Source organism: Cicer arietinum, chromosome 3 (assembly GCF_000331145.2).
Source record: "Cicer arietinum cultivar CDC Frontier isolate Library 1 chromosome 3, Cicar.CDCFrontier_v2.0, whole genome shotgun sequence".
Classification (NCBI taxonomy): Eukaryota; Viridiplantae; Streptophyta; class Magnoliopsida; order Fabales; family Fabaceae; genus Cicer; species Cicer arietinum.
Window position 1 is genome coordinate 25,912,979 of NC_021162.2, and position 18,784 is coordinate 25,931,762.

The 18,784-nt window shown below is 30.7% G+C and overlaps 3 pseudogenes; all 3 read left to right on the forward strand.

Moving 5' to 3' along the window:
* Positions 1 to 8,455: 8,455 nt before the first annotated feature.
* LOC113784168 (small nucleolar RNA snoR114) lies at positions 8,456 to 8,533 on the forward strand (annotated as a pseudogene).
* Positions 8,534 to 12,052: 3,519 nt separating this feature from the next.
* On the forward strand, positions 12,053 to 12,130 carry LOC113784169 (small nucleolar RNA snoR114; annotated as a pseudogene).
* A 903-nt stretch (positions 12,131 to 13,033) lies between these two features.
* On the forward strand, positions 13,034 to 13,111 carry LOC113784170 (small nucleolar RNA snoR114; annotated as a pseudogene).
* Positions 13,112 to 18,784: the final 5,673 nt, after the last annotated feature.

Below are 18,784 nucleotides of genomic sequence, written 5' to 3' on the forward strand. Positions count from 1 at the left end.
ACGTTCTAGTGCATTATATATATAGAAGAAATGAATACACCAAGTCATTACAAAACAACACAGATCCTAAACTCCTAATCTCCTAAACTGGGCTGGTCCTCACTATTATCTAAGGGAGAGGCAGAGACCGCTGTATTACCCTCAGCAGGTGTCTCCTCAACGTGAGTTGCAGGACGATCTAGGGGAGTTGGGTTAGGTTCCTCTGTTGCTTGACGACCGATGTCTGCTATATCTTCAAATGAAAGCTTTATGCCTAAATGCGCTTGAATTGCAGCCACATCCTGAACAACTGAATTCAGGGAAGTATGGAGAGTCTTCAGATTTGCTTCCATTCTGGCATGTGACTCTAGCATTTTGGCATTGTGAGCCATCTGAACTTCTATAAATTCTATTAGCTTTGCGACAAACTCAGGAGGGGCTGTTTCAGTAGCTGGTTGAGGATGAGGTTGAGCTGGTTCAACATTCGGCTGAGGTCTTATCCAAATACCATGTAACCTTTTCAATTGCATCTGGTTTACAATTGATTCTCCAAAAAATTAGAATGGTCTTCGAAGATTCTTCATTAACAAATGATACCTTGAAGTGTTTCAGAATCTTGGTAATTAGTTGTGGATAAGGCAGCACTAGCTTACTCTGTGAAGCCTCCAACATGTGCCTTAGCACAATCCATGCCCAGCTCATCCTGAGCTCCTTTGACAATCCCCATAGCAGTAGTATATCCAACTTCTGGACTACTGCATGGTTACCGGATCGTGGTACAAGCATTTGGGTTAGAGTATACATCAGCATTCGATGTTGGACCTTCATTTGACCGATAGGCAGTGAAATGGTTTCAACAAAGCCATCAATCATCAGGTCTTTAACAGCAGTATGCCTGTCAAACGATTCTTCCCATCCTTCGTCAGCAGTGTCAGCCTTAGAACTGCCGTCTATAGATGTTCCATGAAATGGCAATCCCGACAAAACAGAAAAATCTTCAAAGGACATAGAAATCCTTTTCCCTTTAACCTGAGCCTTGAATCCTTCTTCAGTCAGCTTGAATGTTGAGTAGAATTCCCTTATTAACATTGGATAACTATCAAGAGTAGAAGAGAGAAAGCCCTCAAGACCGTGAAACTGTAAGTGGTCTTGGAAAGTGAAACCTTCTGCATCAAAATAGGCAAAATCCAGAGTCCGACCCTCATGGATTTTCCTTTTAAGAAAGTCTGATGGAATGGTAGGTTCTACATCTTTATCCTTAGAAGCAGGAGCTTTCTTAGGAGGGGGTAAAGAAACTGGTTTCTTCTTCTTTTGAGAAATTTCTTTCATGGCATCAGCCAAAAGCTTCTCAGTGGGTGGCTCCTTTCTTTTCTTAGATTTCTCTTGATTAACAGCAGGTGCCTTGCCTTTGTCCTTGGCAAGAATTTATGAGTTGGAATGGGAACCCTTTTGGTTAATGTAGGTGGAGGTGAAGGGGCTCGCCCACTTGACGATGATGATGGTGAGGGAGTTCTAATCTGTGTTTGTTTAACTCGTGCCATAATTGTAAGTTGAAGTTGATTGAATGTAGATAGTAACAGAGAGATGAAGCAGACAAAAAAAATTGTGAAATCTGGAGAAATGAAGTGAAGAAATCGATTGATAATTGTTCCTATTTAAACCCTTAAATGTGTAAATCGATTGCCCAATCGATTATGTTACTGTTGCTGGGTAATGTCAATCGATTTAGTAATTATTGCATTCAACGGCTAGTAAAGGAGAGTCACAACGGTCATATTGTAAATCGATTCCCAAATCGATTTCCAGATTTACTTAATCGATGTCCAAATCGATTGTTTTAAAGTTGAAAGTTGAACTAGTCGATTTCCCAATCGACGCTCAGGCAAGGTTAAAAAAAATTTTCTGAACTTTGAAGTATGGGGCCAACACAATCGATTCCTAAATCGATTTTGTAAACTATTTACCAAGCTGGTAATCGATTCCCAAATCGATTTAACTGGAAAACACTGCAAGCACCAGAAGTATCCTGTGAAAAGGTTCAAAGATCAGACCTCACTAGGATCAGTGATCCCTAGTTTCATCCTTATATGTAGAAAACTTTCTCTTGGTAAAGCTTTGGTGAAGATGTTAGCCAGCTGTTCAGCTGTGTTAACATATTCAAGCTTAATGATCCCATATTGAAAGTGATCCCTTATAAAAATGATGTCTTACTTCAATGTTCTTGGTCCTGGAGTGCATCACTGGATTCTTAGTAATACTTATTGCACTTGTGTTATCACACATAATAGGTAATGTTCCCAAGTCAACACCAAAATCCAATAAGTGTTGTTTCATCCAAAGAATCTGAGCACAGCAGCTCCCAACTGCAATGTATTCAGCTTCAGCAGTTGATAGAGCAATGCTAGTCTGTTTCTTGCTAAACCATGACACAAGAGAGTTTCCAAGTAAATGACAAGTTCCAGAAGTGCTTTTCCTGTCTAATTTGCATCCGGCAAAGTCTGAATCTGAGTAACCAACTAAGGTACAGGTTGATCCCTTCGGATACCACAAGCCTAGACTCTTAGTTCCTACTAGATATCTGAAAATCCTCTTAACTGCACTAAGGTGAGACTCCTTAGGATTTGATTGGTACCTTGCACACATACAAACACTGAACATAATGTCTGGCCTGCTTGCTGTAAGATAGAGCAATGATCCTATCATACCCCGAAACCTAGTAACATCTACAGGTTTACCTTTCTCATCTCTGTCTAAGGACTCATGGGAGTATCAATGGACTTAAGGTTTTCAAAACTAAATTTCTTGATCAAATCATTACAGTACTTAGTTTGACTAAATTTCTTGATTTAAATTTCTTACCAGTTGTTTAGTTCAATCGATTTCCCAATCGATTGATACCAAACTTAACATGATTGAAATTCTCACAATAGATTGTCCAATCGATTGTGTTTGCACAGGTCATGTTACTTTTGAAATATTATTTAAGCAATCGATTTGCCAATCGATTAGCCTAGTAAATGGATTGTCCCTGTGACTTACCCAATCGATTTCCCAATCGATTTGTTTCAATCAGTTTTTACTTTGTGATGTGCCAATCGATTAGCCTGTAAATCAGGTTTCACTGACTTGCACAATTTTTATTTCTGATTGTGCCAGTCGATTGCCTAATCGATTGTGTAACCACAAACAGTATGTTTCCTTACAACCCTTTTACGAAATCGATTTCCTAATCAATTTATTCAGTAGATTTTCAACTTTTGTTGATTTCTTGAGTTCCAAGCAATTTGTCTCAAGTATGTAGGGTTGAGTTGTTGTTCCTGAAATCTTGCTCAGTTAAAATGTTAGATTTATCATATGATGTATGAATATTGTATGTTTGTTAATTATGTCAAAATTAGGATTAAGAGGACTAAAGTCCAACAAAAGGCTGAAATCTGTTATAGATTTCAGGACTGGATGTAGGTTATCAAAGTGATAGCCGAACCAGTATAAAAATCTCCTAGTGCAATATTTCCTCTCTTTCTACTTTTTATATTAATCTTGCATGTGATTGTGAAATTCTGCTTTGAATAAACTATTTGAATCTTTTACTGTTAAAATAGGAATTAATATTAAACAAGTTGGTTTTGGTATTAATTCATAACTTAGGAAAGAATTAGATAATCTTGTTGATAATATTGTATAAAATTTCCTAAGGATAGAAGCCATAAAACCAACACCTAAATGGTCTAGGATAAGCTTAAGGAGGACAAAAAATACCTAAATGTTAATCTAATATCATAAACACACCTATTAGATGCACTAGTTAGGTTAAAAACCTTAATCAGACTTGAATAAGCATCGGGAGGACGAAAATGACCTAAACGTTATTCCAATCACACAGACACTTGTATTGGATGCACAAGAATGGTTAAAACCCCTAATTGGACTAGAATAAGTCTAGGGAGGACGAAAATGACCTAAATGTTAATCAAATGACACAAACACACGTATTGGATGCACAAGATTGGTTAAAACCCCTAAATTTACTAGAATAAGCTTAGGGAAGACGAAAATAATCTAAATGTTAATACAATGACACAAACATACATATTCGATGCACAAGATTGGTTAAAAACCCTAATTGGACTAGAATAAGCCTAGGGAGGACGAAAATGACCTAAATGTTAATCCAATGACACTAACACAGTTTTTGGATGCACAAGTTTGGTTAAAAACCCTAATTGGTCTAGAATTAGCCTAGGCATCGTGTGGTCCAAATACGCATATCGATCCATTTTTTATTTGAGTGGTACTAAAATCGATCGAACAGTCTAGATGAAATCGAGGACCGGGAGTCCTTTATAGAATTCTTCTCCAAAATTTAAAACTGTGTTTCGGATTTCAAGTCAAATTTCAAACACCAGCAATCTCGTGGTCTGAAAATACGATTTTCAGTCCAATATTGTCAGGTGGTATGAAAATCACCCGAAAAGTCCAGATGAAATCGAGGATCGAGAGACCCTTATATCATTAACACGACAGACTCTACAACGCTAGTCATGTTTGATCGTGATGAATCTTTGTTCTTCAAAAAATATATTGTAGAAATGATAGAAAGCATTGGGGGACAAAATTAGATACAATGATATTGTATATTATTTAGGCTAAATTACATCTGTGGTCCCTTAACTTAATTTCAGGTAACGTTTTAGTCCTTTATCTTTTTTTTTCTCCTGATTTAGTCCTTTATTCATAACAATATCAAATAAAGTATGAAAATATGAGTTTATTTGAAAATTTGCGTTACGAATTTGATGAAATTTGTATTATATTGAAGAATATAATTAATTTTATGAGTTTTGATTGAATTTTTTTTTTGAATTTTTGTATAAAAAAGTATAACATTGTTGAAATTTTAAAACATAAAATATCAAATTGTCACTTAAAATTAAAATAAAGGACCAAGTCGGGTAAAAAAAAAAGATAAAGGACTAAAACGTTACCTGAAATTAAGTTAAGGGACCACTGATGTAATTTAGCCTATTATTTACTAACAAAATAAAACAGTAGTTTTGAATAATAATTGATTTTAGTTAAGATAGCTAATATTATCACATTTACAAGTATATATAGATATACTTGAAAGCTAAAACCACATAGAAACTTTTAATAAACAGAATCCATATGTATAGAACCAATTATTGATAATTGTAATACTTCCAATTTCTTCGTTGCCAATATTTTTCAAAGTCAGTACAAAGTGTTCCATTTCGTGAGTAAATGTTGTTCGTAAGAATAAATTAAATTGTTAATGCAATATATCCGAATAGGTAAATAAGAAAATCTCATGCCATTAATTAGAGGCGTAAAAATTAAACAAACAAATCTATCTAATATATTTGTAATATAATTGTATCAGTTAGACAATAACCAATCTTAATCGTCAAACCCATTGTTGCTGCAAAATACTAATTCTAGAGATATGAATAATTTAGGTCGGTTGGAGACAAATTGATATTGATAAATATTTTACTAGCACTAAGTTACAATAAGAATTAATTGTCAACTGAGTTGTGTCCGGATATATATTTTGTGTTCAAAGTTAGTGATTTAACTTAAGTGAAAAAGTGAAAAAAAGTTAGATATTTTTACTTACTATGTAGTAAGAAATTATATGGGCCCAAATAAACCAAATCTCTCTCATTTTTGTTTTATATGGGCCTATAAACAAAACACTTAAGAAAAAATATCTCATTTCCTTCTTTCTTATAAACCTTTTACTTATCTAAATGTTATTTATTTTGTTGTATAATTAAATCAATAACAATCTTTGTGAAGAAGATTTTAATTATCATTATTATTATTTGAACGATTTGATACACTTGTCAAAAAGTCCTCTTTATTATCCTAGCTTGTGAGTTTATGTCTAAACCAAAAAAATTTCTACAGTTGTTTACTTGTAATTTATGCATAAACTGATGCATTTTTCTTGGTGCCTTATGAGTCTTTTTTCCTAATCTAAATTCATTATTATCATTTTCTAGCCCCTTTAAACTTGAATCCCTTTCTTTGTGTTAATTTGCTCTATTACAAGTCAATGGCCCAAAATTATATTTTATCCTAAAACCTTGGAGTTAGGTAAAATCTTAATTTTATCACTTGGAAAAATTTTAAGTTTGGGGTTGCTCATGTTATAGCAACTCTTTAAGTTTGGGGTGGGGTGCAAAAGAAGCAAAAGTTGAAAACTGTTGAAAAAAACATGTGTCATCTTGCTAAGTAGTAATTGGGAGATCCTCATAACATCATTAATGTCAAAAGGTAAAATGATGCAGTACTTCACTAAGTAGTATCTGCATGATCCTTAAAACATCATTAATGTAAAAAAAGTGTAGTACACAAAAAAAAAGTTTGTGCGTAAAATTAGTTTTCTATTCTCTTGTACTTTAGTGGTTGGTAAGTTGTTAAAGTCATGGTTTGAAAATAAACGAGAAGTAGGTTTGCCTAAATCCAAGTTTTAAGTCTATTATCTCAAATGACCCACTTTCACCTTGGCGTCATTACATTCCTTGAAAACCTTTAAAAGTGTGTTGGCTTTAAGTGTGAGTACTTAAGTCATACATCAACTATGAATATGGTAAATGAATATATAAGATAGGTGACCTATCTACCCAATGCCTTAAGGTTTTGAGTTGAGATGTGGTGTCAATGTCTCTTAGGTATTTTGGATGTTTAGTATGTTGTTGTTGTCGCGCTTCCCGGACTCCCCAACAAGTGGTATCAAATTCATGGTTCGGCTTGGTGGGGGAGCGGGATTGAATCGTAGTATTGGATCCTTGTATCAAAACTCTTCCTGGCAAAGTAGTCTGGAGGTGGGTCCCATTGTTAATAACAGAGGTACAAGTATATAGGATGTGGGTGATGCACCATTGAGGGGGATATTTTTGGAATTCAAGTGTGAGTGGTTAGTTCACATCGACTTGGAATGGAGGAAATATTGATTATATAAGAGTGTTGACCCATATACCGAATGCTTTAAAATTTTGGGTTAAGATGTGATGTCAAAGTCTCTTGTGGATCCTAGAGCATTTGGCCCGTTGTTTCTCCTGCATTCCTGGACTTCCCAAAAAGTGGTTTGAGAGTCATCGTTCAACTTGGTGGGGAAAGGATAGTGGATTCTGGTGTTGCATCCTTGTATCGAAAGTCTTCTTGGTGTTGCAGTCAAGAGGCGAGTCATGTTGATAATAACAATGGTGCAAGTATATGATATAGAAGACTCACACCTTCGAGGGACATTCTTGGATTCAAGTGTGAGTGGTTAAGTCTCACATCGACTAAAAACATAGTAAATGTGGGATATATAAGAGTGGTGACTCATATACCTAATGCCTTAAGGTTTTGGTTTGAGATGTGGTGCCAAAGTTTCTAAGGAATCCTTCAGTTGTTACTGCTCGCTCCCCCGAACTCCCAAAAAAATGGTATCAGAGTGGATCTTGGTGTTAGATCCTTGTACCGAAAATCTTAATAGCGGTGTAGTTAGGAGGCGGATCTCGTTTGTAATAACGGCGATGCAATTATAGGATGTGGGAGATTCACACTTGAGGGTGAGATTGTTGGATTCAAGTGTGAATGATTAAGTCTCACATCGGTTTTGAACATGGTAAATGTTGGTTATATAAGATAAGTGACTCATATACCCATTGTCTTAAGGTTTTGGGTTGAAATGTGGTGTGAAGGTTTCTTAGGGATCCTAGACGTTTAGCCCGTTGTTGTCATGCTCCCCAACGTTCCCAACAAAATGTATGTGTGTTTTACATTGTGAGTTTGTTTAGAAAATTTTCAAGCCTATGGTAGTATGTGTATGTTACATAATTTGAGTGATGATTACATAAACTCTATAAACATTGAAAAGAATTTTGATGTGATTGAATGAAAAGGAAGTTGATCCTGAAGAATAAGTGTTGAGTGAATAGTTTTGAATTTATAATTGATTGTTAGTGAATGAAAGTGATTTTTGGTATAAATATTGTACTTGTTGACAAGTTTGTTATTTTTTTTTTTTTATAATGGAGATAGATAGACAAAGAAGTTTATGATGGTGCTTCAAATACAATCTCAATCCTTGAAAGTGTTGTTCCTTGAAGACAAGCAACCATATTAAGTTTGAGGTTGTTCCATAAAGTAAGTTTGTGATGGTGGTTCAAATATAAATCTCAAGACACCAACTTCAATACATTAGGACATGGATATTTAGGATATAAAAATCAAACTAAAATGTTGGATAAATTACTATCCTTAAAAAGTAAAAATTTATAGAGATACTTGTCGGAAACAAATATTACAAAATATCAACAAACTTAATTCTTCAATATTCGTTGGTATCTTAAATAAATTAAACTATAGAAATTAAATAAAATAAATACTAGTGGTCTAGTGGTAGATAACTACATATTAATGTAGAGACACGGGTTCGATTCCTAACTAGTGTACAATTACAAAGCAATGATGAATTCGCATGTGACGGTGGGTCCATCACTACCCGAACTATGGGATGAAAATAAGCGTATTTGAGCTCCTTTTAGATTTTCAATTTTACAAACCACCTAAAAAATTCATATTAGTTAAATATATAAAATTGGAGGAAGAATGTTGCATATTTTGGGGAAATAACAACAACAATAGGAATGCAACTAGACACCAATCTAGATTGATTTATTCTATTTTTAAAGTAAATCTTTCTTTAAAATAGAACAAGTAAGAATTACATCAAAATTGTAAAGAAAAAAATTATCTTCAAGTTAAATGAAATTTTTAAAGAGTGGTATGAATTATTTAGTAAAGGAAATTAAGAGGTCAACGAAAATAGAATATTCAATATAGATTATGAACTTTCCTATCTTCTTGACATTAACTACTTACAATGGGATATGTCTATTACCAACAACACCTTTATCGAGGAAAAGCAAATAAAAAATCGTAAGAGTAAAGAAAATGAAAACGCAACAATTTTTTTTGTATTATTCATAAATTTTTTTAATGTATTTTTGTTGTTGTTGTAAATATACACGTCACAATCTATGGGTGGTCAGCAAATATTGTTGAAGATAAATTGTTCAAGATAACTCAAGTTTTAATCCTAACTAGTAAAATCATTGATCAGACATTACATACTTTATAGTCGAATTCGGATATATCAAGGTTCGTTTCTCCCATGCATCAAAGATTTTAAAAAAAGATACATTTTCTTAATTTATTCTTTTTGATTCTCGTCATAACATTTTCCACTTATGTGTCGTCAAAAATGTATTTTTTGAAATAATCAAATAACAAGTTTAAGAAAAAATTCTTTCTTAAAGTAGAATTCTTGTGAACTACTTGCGACAAAAATAGTTCAAGGCGATTGATATGCTCTCTCACACGGGTCAAATACAATTGATAAAATGTAAATAGAGGTAATAACTCGAATCGTTTCGCAAGGACTTCGGATATTATAATAATAATAATAATAATAATAATAATAATAATAATAATAATAATAATAATAATAATTACCGAATTGAAAATTGAAATTAAAAATGGGGTTTTTTAGATTTTTGATTTAACAAATGAGCAAAATGATTAATCCACTTATTCGAGTTTTAGACCTATCACAAATTATATCAATGAGTTCAATTTCTAATTTGTGATTCTATTCTTATTTGACTATAAAATTGATCAAACAAGCGTAATCAATCCTATGTGAATTTGGTTTCTTTGATTGGATTAAGCATCTCAATCATCAAAATATTACAATTAACGATCAAGCATCGCAAAATTATAATTCAATTAAATTAGAAACCGAACCCAATTTCTGTCAAATAAATTTAATCAATCCTATTGAAATTCAATTTAAGCAATCAAAATATCAATGTAATCAAATAAACAAGAATAGAATCATGAATTGAAATTGACAGTGTAACCTGAAGCTCAAGGTGTTGATGAAACTCTGAACTCGTGGATTAGTCTTATAAGATTAGCCTTCCATGAAATTAAAATAAAAACTGTTTATTTCTTGTAGCAATTTGAATCCTGATTTTTTCGTCTGTAGAAAAGAAACAAAACTGTCAATATATAGTACTTGATATTGGGCTTTAGGGTTTAGGGTTTAAAAACAAGTGACCCGCTATTTAAAATTATTACAAAAGTCCATATCACGAAATCTGCAATTTAGGCCCAGTAAAGTTCGGAATTGGTCTTTTCTTCCATCACATACGTTGTAGCTCATATTTTTATCTTTCCAACGCTTGCTCATATGCACCTATACGATATCCAAAGCTCAAGTTATGACCTATAGAGCGAGAAAGAGTCAAAATACAAATAATAAAATTAAAATGCAAATAATAGAATTATCATTCAAATTCGACCCAAAGTTTAGAATCAAGCTAAAAATATTAATTTAAGCTATAAAGAGCTTTTAAAATACCAAACTAAAAAGGTAAAAACATGTGCCCAAATGCTATGATCAGCGACATTAAATAAGTTAAAAAAGTATCACATTTATTCACACAAATTCCAGAGACACCATATAGATTGTGTATACATTATGTATTTTAATTAATTCAATGTAGCTCATAAACATCATTTCCTAAAAAAGTAAAAATTTATAGAGATACTTACAGGAAACAAATCTTGCAAAACACTAAAATATCAATAAATTAATCGTTAAATATTTGTTGGCATTTTAAATAAACAAAACTAGAGAAATCAATAAAACAAACACTAGTGGTCTAGTGTTACATAACTGCATATTAATTTAGAGACCCAAGTTCGATTCCTATCTAGTGTACAATTACAAATCAATGATGAATTCGCTTGTGATGGAGGGTCCATCACTACCCGAACTATGGGATGTAAATAAGCGTATTCGAGCTCCTTTTAGATTATTTAATAAAGGAAATTAAGAGACTAACTCAAACAAGAAATTGAATATAGATTCTGAACTTTTCTATCGACTAGACATTAACCACTTACTATGCGATATGACTATTACCACCAACACCCTTTTTGATAGCAAATGAAAAATCATAGGAGTAAAGAAAAGGAAAATCTGTACTATTCGTAATTTTTTTAATGCTTTTTAAGTTGTTTTAAATATATATGTCACAATCTATGAGTGACCAGTCAAATATCGTTGAGGATGAATTGTTTAAGATAAACCTGTTGTTATCCTAACTAGAAAACCTATTGGCCATACATTACATACTTTATGGTCGAACTCTGATATATAAAGATTTGTTTCCCTCGTGCATCAAAGAGTGTAAAAAAAAGATACTTTATGCTAATTTCTTCTCTTAAATTCTCGTGACAACATCTTCCACTTATGTGTTATCAAAAATGAGTTTTCTGAAATAATCAAATAGTAAGTTTAAGACCAAATTCCTCCTTAAAGTAGAATTCTTGTAAACTAGTTGCAACAAAAATAGTTCAAGGGGATAATAAATAAGTTAAAAAAGTATCAAACATATTCACACACATCATCCGAGACATCTTGTAATAACATCTTCGCTTTAGTTCTTGTAATAACATCTCCAACTTATGTGTTGTCAAAAATGATTTTTTAGAAATTATTAAATAGTAAGTTTAAGATAAAATTCCTAATTAAAGTAGAATTCTTATGAACTACTTGAAACAAAAATAGTTCAAGGCGATAGTAAATAAGTTCAAAAAGTATCACACTTCTTCACAAACATCCTCCGAGACACCATATAAATTGTATACACATTATGTATTTTAATTAACTCAATGTAGGTTGTAAACATCATTTCCTAAAAAAGTAAAAATTTATAGAGCAGTAAACAAATTTCGCAAAAGACCAAAATATCAACTATCATAAACCTTACATATTCGTTCGTGTTTTAAATAAATAAAACAAATATTAGTTGTATATTGGTAGATAACTGCATATTAATGTCTCCTTTTAGATTTTCAATTTTACAAACCACTTAAAAATTAATATTAGTTAAATATATAAAATTGGAGAAAGAATGTTGCAGATTTTGGGGAAATAACACCAACAATAGGAATACAACTAGATCATAACTAGTGTACAATTACAAAGCAATGAAGAATTCGCTTGTGATGGTGGGTCCATCACTACCCGAACTATGGGATGTAAATAAGCATATTTGAGCTTCTTTTAGGTTACTTAATAAAGGAAATTAAGAGACCAACTCAAACAAGAAATTCAATATAGATTATGAATTTTTCTATTCACTAGCCATTAACAACTTACAATGCGATATGACTATTATCGACAACACCCTTTTGGATGAAAAGCAAATGAAAAATCATAGGAGTAAAGAAAAGGAAAATCAACATTTTTTTGTACTATTTGTAATTTTTTAATGCTTTTTAAGTTGTTTTAAACATACAGTCACAATCTATGAGTGGCCAGTCTAATATTGTTGATAAAAAATTGTTCAAGATAAACCTATGTTTTAATCCTAACTAGAAACACCATTGGTCAGACATTACATACTTTATGGTCGAACTCTGATATATAAAGGTTTGTTTCCCTCGTGCATCAAAGAATTTTAAAAAAAGATACTTTATGCTAATTTCTTCTCTTAAATTCTCGTGACAACATCTTCCACTTATGTGTTGTCAAAAATGAGTTTTATGAAAGAATCAAATAGTAAGATTAAGACAAAATTCCTCCTTAAAGTAGAATTCCTGTAAACTAGTTGCAACAAAAATAGTTCAAGGAGATAGTTAATAAAGTAAAAAAGTATCACACATATTCATACACATCCTCCGAGACACCATATAGAATGTATAGACATTAGGTATTTTAATTAATTCAATGTAGGTCGTAAACATCACATCCTTAAAAAGTAAATATTTCTAGAGATAATTGCATGAAACAAATGTTGCAAAATATCAAAATAACAACAAACGTAATTGTTCAATATTCGTTGGTATTTTAAATAAATTAAACTATAGAAATTAAATAAAACAAATACTAGTGGTCTAGTGGTAGATAACTACATATTAATGTAGACTCAGGTATTCGGTTCCTAAGTAGTGTACAATTATAAAGCAATGATGAATTCGTTTGTGATGGTGGGTCCATGACTACCCGAACTATGGGATGAAAATAAGTGTATTTGAGCTCCTTTTAGATTTTCAATTTTACAAATCCTCTCTAAAATTAATATTAATCTTTCTTTAAAATAGAACAAGTAAGAATTACATCCAAATTGTAAAGAAAAAATTATCTTCAAGTAAAAATGAAAATTTTAAAGAGTGGTATTAATTATTTAATAAAGGAAATTAAGATGTCAATGCAAATAAAATATTCAATATATATTATGAACTATTCTATCGATTTGACATTAACCACTTACAATGGGATATGTCTATTACCAACAACACCTTTTTTGATGAAAAGCAAATAAAAAATCGTAAGAGTAAAGAAAATGAAAAATCAATAATTTTTTTGTACTATTCATAATTTTTTTTAATTTTTTTTTTGTTGTTGTTGTAAATATACACGTCACAATCTATGGGTGGTCAACAAATATTTTTGAGGACGAATTGTTCAAGATAACTCTAGTTTTAATCCTAACTATTAAAAACATTGGTCAGAGTTTAAAAAAAAGATAATTTATCTTAATTTCTTCTTTTTAATTCTCGTGACAACATCTTCCACTTATGTGTATTCAAAAATTGCTTATTAATGTACAGACACGGGTTCGATTCCTAAGTAATGTACAATTACTAATTTTTTAAATATTTTACTAAATAAGTTATATAAATAACAAATATTATATTTTATTATATTATATATTTTCTATAAATAATAGTATTTTAGTATAAATATTTTAAAGAATAAGATTTTAGGCGACTCTACATGTATATGTATGTTTGCAATTAATGTGATATTTTCTGGTATGTTTGAGTAATGTTAAGTGTACGCATAATTATATTTAATTATTTATAAATATATTTTTTATTTTACAAATAATTATCTTGATATATTAGTAATTTTAATATTGATTTTCTTTATTTTTATAAGTTGCACATATTTATTTTTAATTATTAAGTAATATTAATTGTTGATGTTATATTTATTTATTTTATCATTTCGACTATTCTACAAAGATGATGTATTTTTATGTGATTATTTTGAAAGATGTTATAGTAATAATCATAATCATTATTTTGAATACGCTAGTTTTGATTAAAATTATATTTATCTATGTTAAGGATAGATAATATTATGTTAAAATGAGTATTTTCGAGAAAAGTTTCTTGGAAAGTAAAATAAAATATTTATTTATTAAGGGCTTTTAGATATAAAGTAAAATAAATTTTGGATCAGACGACTGATTACACCCCTATTTTCTACTTATGCATATTAATTTGGTCTATTACTGGTTGGACTTTTTCTTTTCTACACTAGCGAGTTGTTCATTACACCCCCATTTCTGCTTCAGATTACACTCCATTGTGTTGGGCCTTACAGACTGTTTATTCCAGCACCTTTACATATGTCATCTACACCCCTCAATCTGCAAATAAAAACAAAAAGAACAAAAATACAGAACACAACAACACACCATGAAGAACACGCATCAACACCCTTTTCCTCTCAAATTAGTCCTATCAATTCCTTGTCATTTGAATCGATCTCAACTTCTATCCCATACAAAATTGGCCACTAAATCTATATTTGACATCAATTTTATCGATTGTGGCTCCGTTTCATCAGAAACTGTTGTGTTACTTTCCTTGGGCGAGCTATTTTTGGCTGATTCCAATCACCACGTCCGTCGTCTCAAAAAATTGACATCATTTTTTGTTCCTCTCGTCAAAACCTTCAAGAAGCACTACTCATTTGTATTTTTCGGTGAAGTTGAAGTTTGACCCTTCTGGCACTCCGACAAGTCAGTGAGACTTTTATGCAGTTTTTTCTCATTATTTTGACTCCATTTTTGCTCCAAAAATTCTTATTAATTATTTAACATTTATTTTTATGCTCCACATAATTTATCAGTGGCGTCTCGACAATTTTGTGAATTCGCTGTCTCTTTGGATTCGTCCGCTTTACGTTGTCAATCTGAAGTTGTTGTTGAAAACTCTCATTGATTCTTGGATTTGATAAAACGTCGAAATAAGATAAAGAGTGAGAGAGAATATATTGTGAGATGAACGAGAAAACCATATTTTCTAATAATGCATCTGGGGCTCGCTACGTACGGTAGTAGCTCTTTGAGTGTTAAATTAATTAATGTATAAAATAGAAATTTTGAGATTAAAATATTGAATAGAAATACTTATAAGGTGTTGATTGATTTGTTAAATGTGTGGTATTTAATATTATTGTGATATTTGATTTAATTTCATTAGATGTTGAGAATTTGATATTATTGTGATATTTGATTTAATTTCGTTAAATGCGTGGCATTTGATATTATTGTGATATTGGATGTCGAATGAATTTTATGTATATGTTTGATTAGACATATTTAGGTGATTTGATAATAAAAGGTGGATGCATTTTGATAAGTTCATGTGATTATGATGATGTATAATTAATAATAATGATGTTATAAATTTGTGATAAGTCTATGTGATGATGTATGATTGATGAGATTGATGTTATAAGATTGTGATGAATTTATGTGTTGATTTGTGATTAATGATAGCGATCTTAAAAATTGTGATGAAAATATTGAAGTAACCCCGTAGTTGATGAAATAATTCTGATTCCAATTTGTGTTTGAGATGACGGTCTTAATGGAGTACCATATGCCAACAAGGGAAGAAAATAAATATTGAGAATTTGTGAACTGGAGATTATTTTGTCATCATATAGGTAGGGCCTGAAAGGCCAAGTGATTCCGGGGAAGTACAACTGAATGAACATGATCGTGGCGGTCAGCTGTTGAGCCTTAAGGCAAGATTGTTAGACCTTTGAGGTATTCAGGTGGGGAATTCCTAGGTGACTTGGAGGTCTCACTCTAAATGTAGAGAGCTACCATGCGACACAGGTTTACCTCGAGTGTCGCGTATATCTGTCTCGGATTGAGTTGAGGGGATCTATGAGGATATGGCCAATTTGAATTGTCTGTTTACCGGGATGGTGGCATGGTATCAAGCCTCCTAACGTACTTCAGAGTTAGAATGCTACCACATTGGGAAGTAAAGTCTAAGCTTATGCATAGCATTGCATTTTCTTGTGATTGTTTTGTTGTGATTGATGTGTTTCAAAAGTGATAATAATTTCTCTTAGATGATTTGATGTTATAGTGAAAGGTGTTTGATTTTCCTTGAGTGATTTTGAGTTTTAATATGATATTTTTCTTGAGCAATGTTTGCATAATGATACGGTTCTATTATGATTGTTTGGGTACTCTTGTTACTTTTATTGTACTATCAACAGGATTTCGAAACTCACCTCCTTTGTTGTTTGTGTTTGACTGGCTTGGCCCGTTTGCAGAATTGCAGTTGTTACAGGTGAATGAGTCTTGAAGTTCAAGTTTCGGAGGAACTCCGCTCTGATAGGTGATATCGGGAATAAGGGTTGTAATTTGTATTTTACTAATTTAATTTGAAATGTATTTTTAGTATGCAAACCTTATAAGTAATAGTAATATTTTTTTTGAATTAAATCAAGTAATTATACTTAAATAAAGCTTATTGAGATTGCACTATTTTGTAGGAGTAAAGAAGTTTAAAGTGTTCGTTTTAAATTTTGAGAAACGTGATATCCTAACTTAAAAATAAAAGTTTATATTTTCTTGCAAACATATTTTTATTTATCCGCTACAAATTTCATAGAAATATGATATAAATTATTATATATATATTATTTTGGAGTTTAGGGTGTCACATTAGTGGTATTAGAGCAGGAGCAGGTTTGTCCAATCAGGTTGAGTGGGTTATGTGTCAGTTAGAATTGTCAACCTTGAGTCAATTGTGTTTATTAGTGTTCCCATTTAAGTGTTGAAACGCTTACCTATTATACTTGGGTTAAATGCTATGTATTTTTCTATTGCAATACATAATTTCTGAAACATTATTGTTAATTGTTAAGTACTTGATTGTTCTTGTTTTGTTGTGGATTCTCTTATTTTTGAAGATAATTGTTAACCGTTAACTGCTTCCTTGTTCTTGTTGTTTTGTGTATTTGTTAAAATTTGAGTTAATTTTAATTGTTGACACGATTACGTTAATTACCTTTTGATTGGACTTGTGGCTTGTGTTTCTAAATTTGATTATTTTCTCTTTGTTATGGTGGATAGCTAGAAATAATTTATTTTAATTGACTAGCTATATCTTTGAAATTATTAATTTAATCGACATAATACTAATTATCGATCGATAGACCTTGCCTTTAGGGTCATTATTAAAGTTTTGATCTTGCTCATGAAATAAATTTAGAATGTTAGTAGTAGTTTTGATACATTAGGAAATTCATATTATTAATAATAATAATTCTTGAATATAAGAGGTTTCCAGAACTTAGAATTTTAAAAAAGAAAAATGATATTTTGAAGGAGTTATGGTTGACTTAATTTGTAAATAAAAATGACTTTTGTTTGAATTACTCTTTATTATCTTAAAGAATATAAATTGAGTTGAACTTTTGTTGGTTTAGAAAATAACAATAATTTTATACTAATGATTTTGTTTAATATTTAAAATAGATGAAAATTTACACCATATTTTACTACGCGTTGTTTTTTAAGAAAATGAAAAGGATTTGTTGTTATGTTGGTTTAGATGGACCAATGTGACTATTGAATTGTGAGCGTGTAGGTATATTTGATTGAAATGATTGATTTACTTATTCTCATATTATGAACTAATTAGAGTTTAACTTCATGTTATAGTTTGACTTTAAGAATTCATAAGTGATTTATAACGGTACAATTAAAAAGGGTAAAATGATAAAATATCTACTAATTGAGAAAGAGAAGAAGAAAAAAAAAAGCTAAAAAATTGATTTTAAAGCGTGAATTTTAATTTTAAATCACTTGAAGGTGTTGATGGTTGTATGTAAATGATTAATGTTTTATATGGCTTTTGAAATTAATTTAGGACGTTCGTCGTGATTTTAAAATAGTATAAAATTCATATTAGTAGCAATAGTAATTCTTGAATATTCAATGTTGGTTGAAGTTTTAAATTTAGACTTTTAAAAGAAAAAAAAATTGAAGGGATAAAATTTGATTTATTTTATAAAAGGAAATATTTTATGTTTGAATCATTGTTGACTTATTTTAGAAAATTAAATTGTGTTGGGGTTGTGTGGATTCTTAAAATAATAATAAATATATATATTTATGATGATTTTATTAAAATTTAGATTAGCCACACAAGAGAACAATAATTTACGCCAAGTTTTACTATGTATCATTTTTTTTAAAAATCTAGAAGAATTGTTGTTAAAATTGTTTTCAGAAATCAGGAAGAAAAAAAACATAACTATTTTAGAAATTTTGGTGAGTTAGAAAATTTTGTATCTAATTTTATATACATGATTTGATTTGATTTCAAAATATAGGTTGAAAAAAATGATTTTAAGAGTGCTTAAATATTTGAGAGGTATTTTGGTGGTTAAGATATTGGTGAAATTTTAGTAATGTTGTTGATTTTTAAAATAGTTAAAAAAAAATTTATTAAGTAATCAAAGGAAAAATTTGAAATTCTGAAGAAAAAATGTTTTATGGTATTAAAAGATTAGTGATTATTTTAAAATAATTTAAGTGTTGAAATCAAATTTAGAGTATTGATTAACCACTAAAATGATTTATGTACTACGAGATTTATTCTAGTT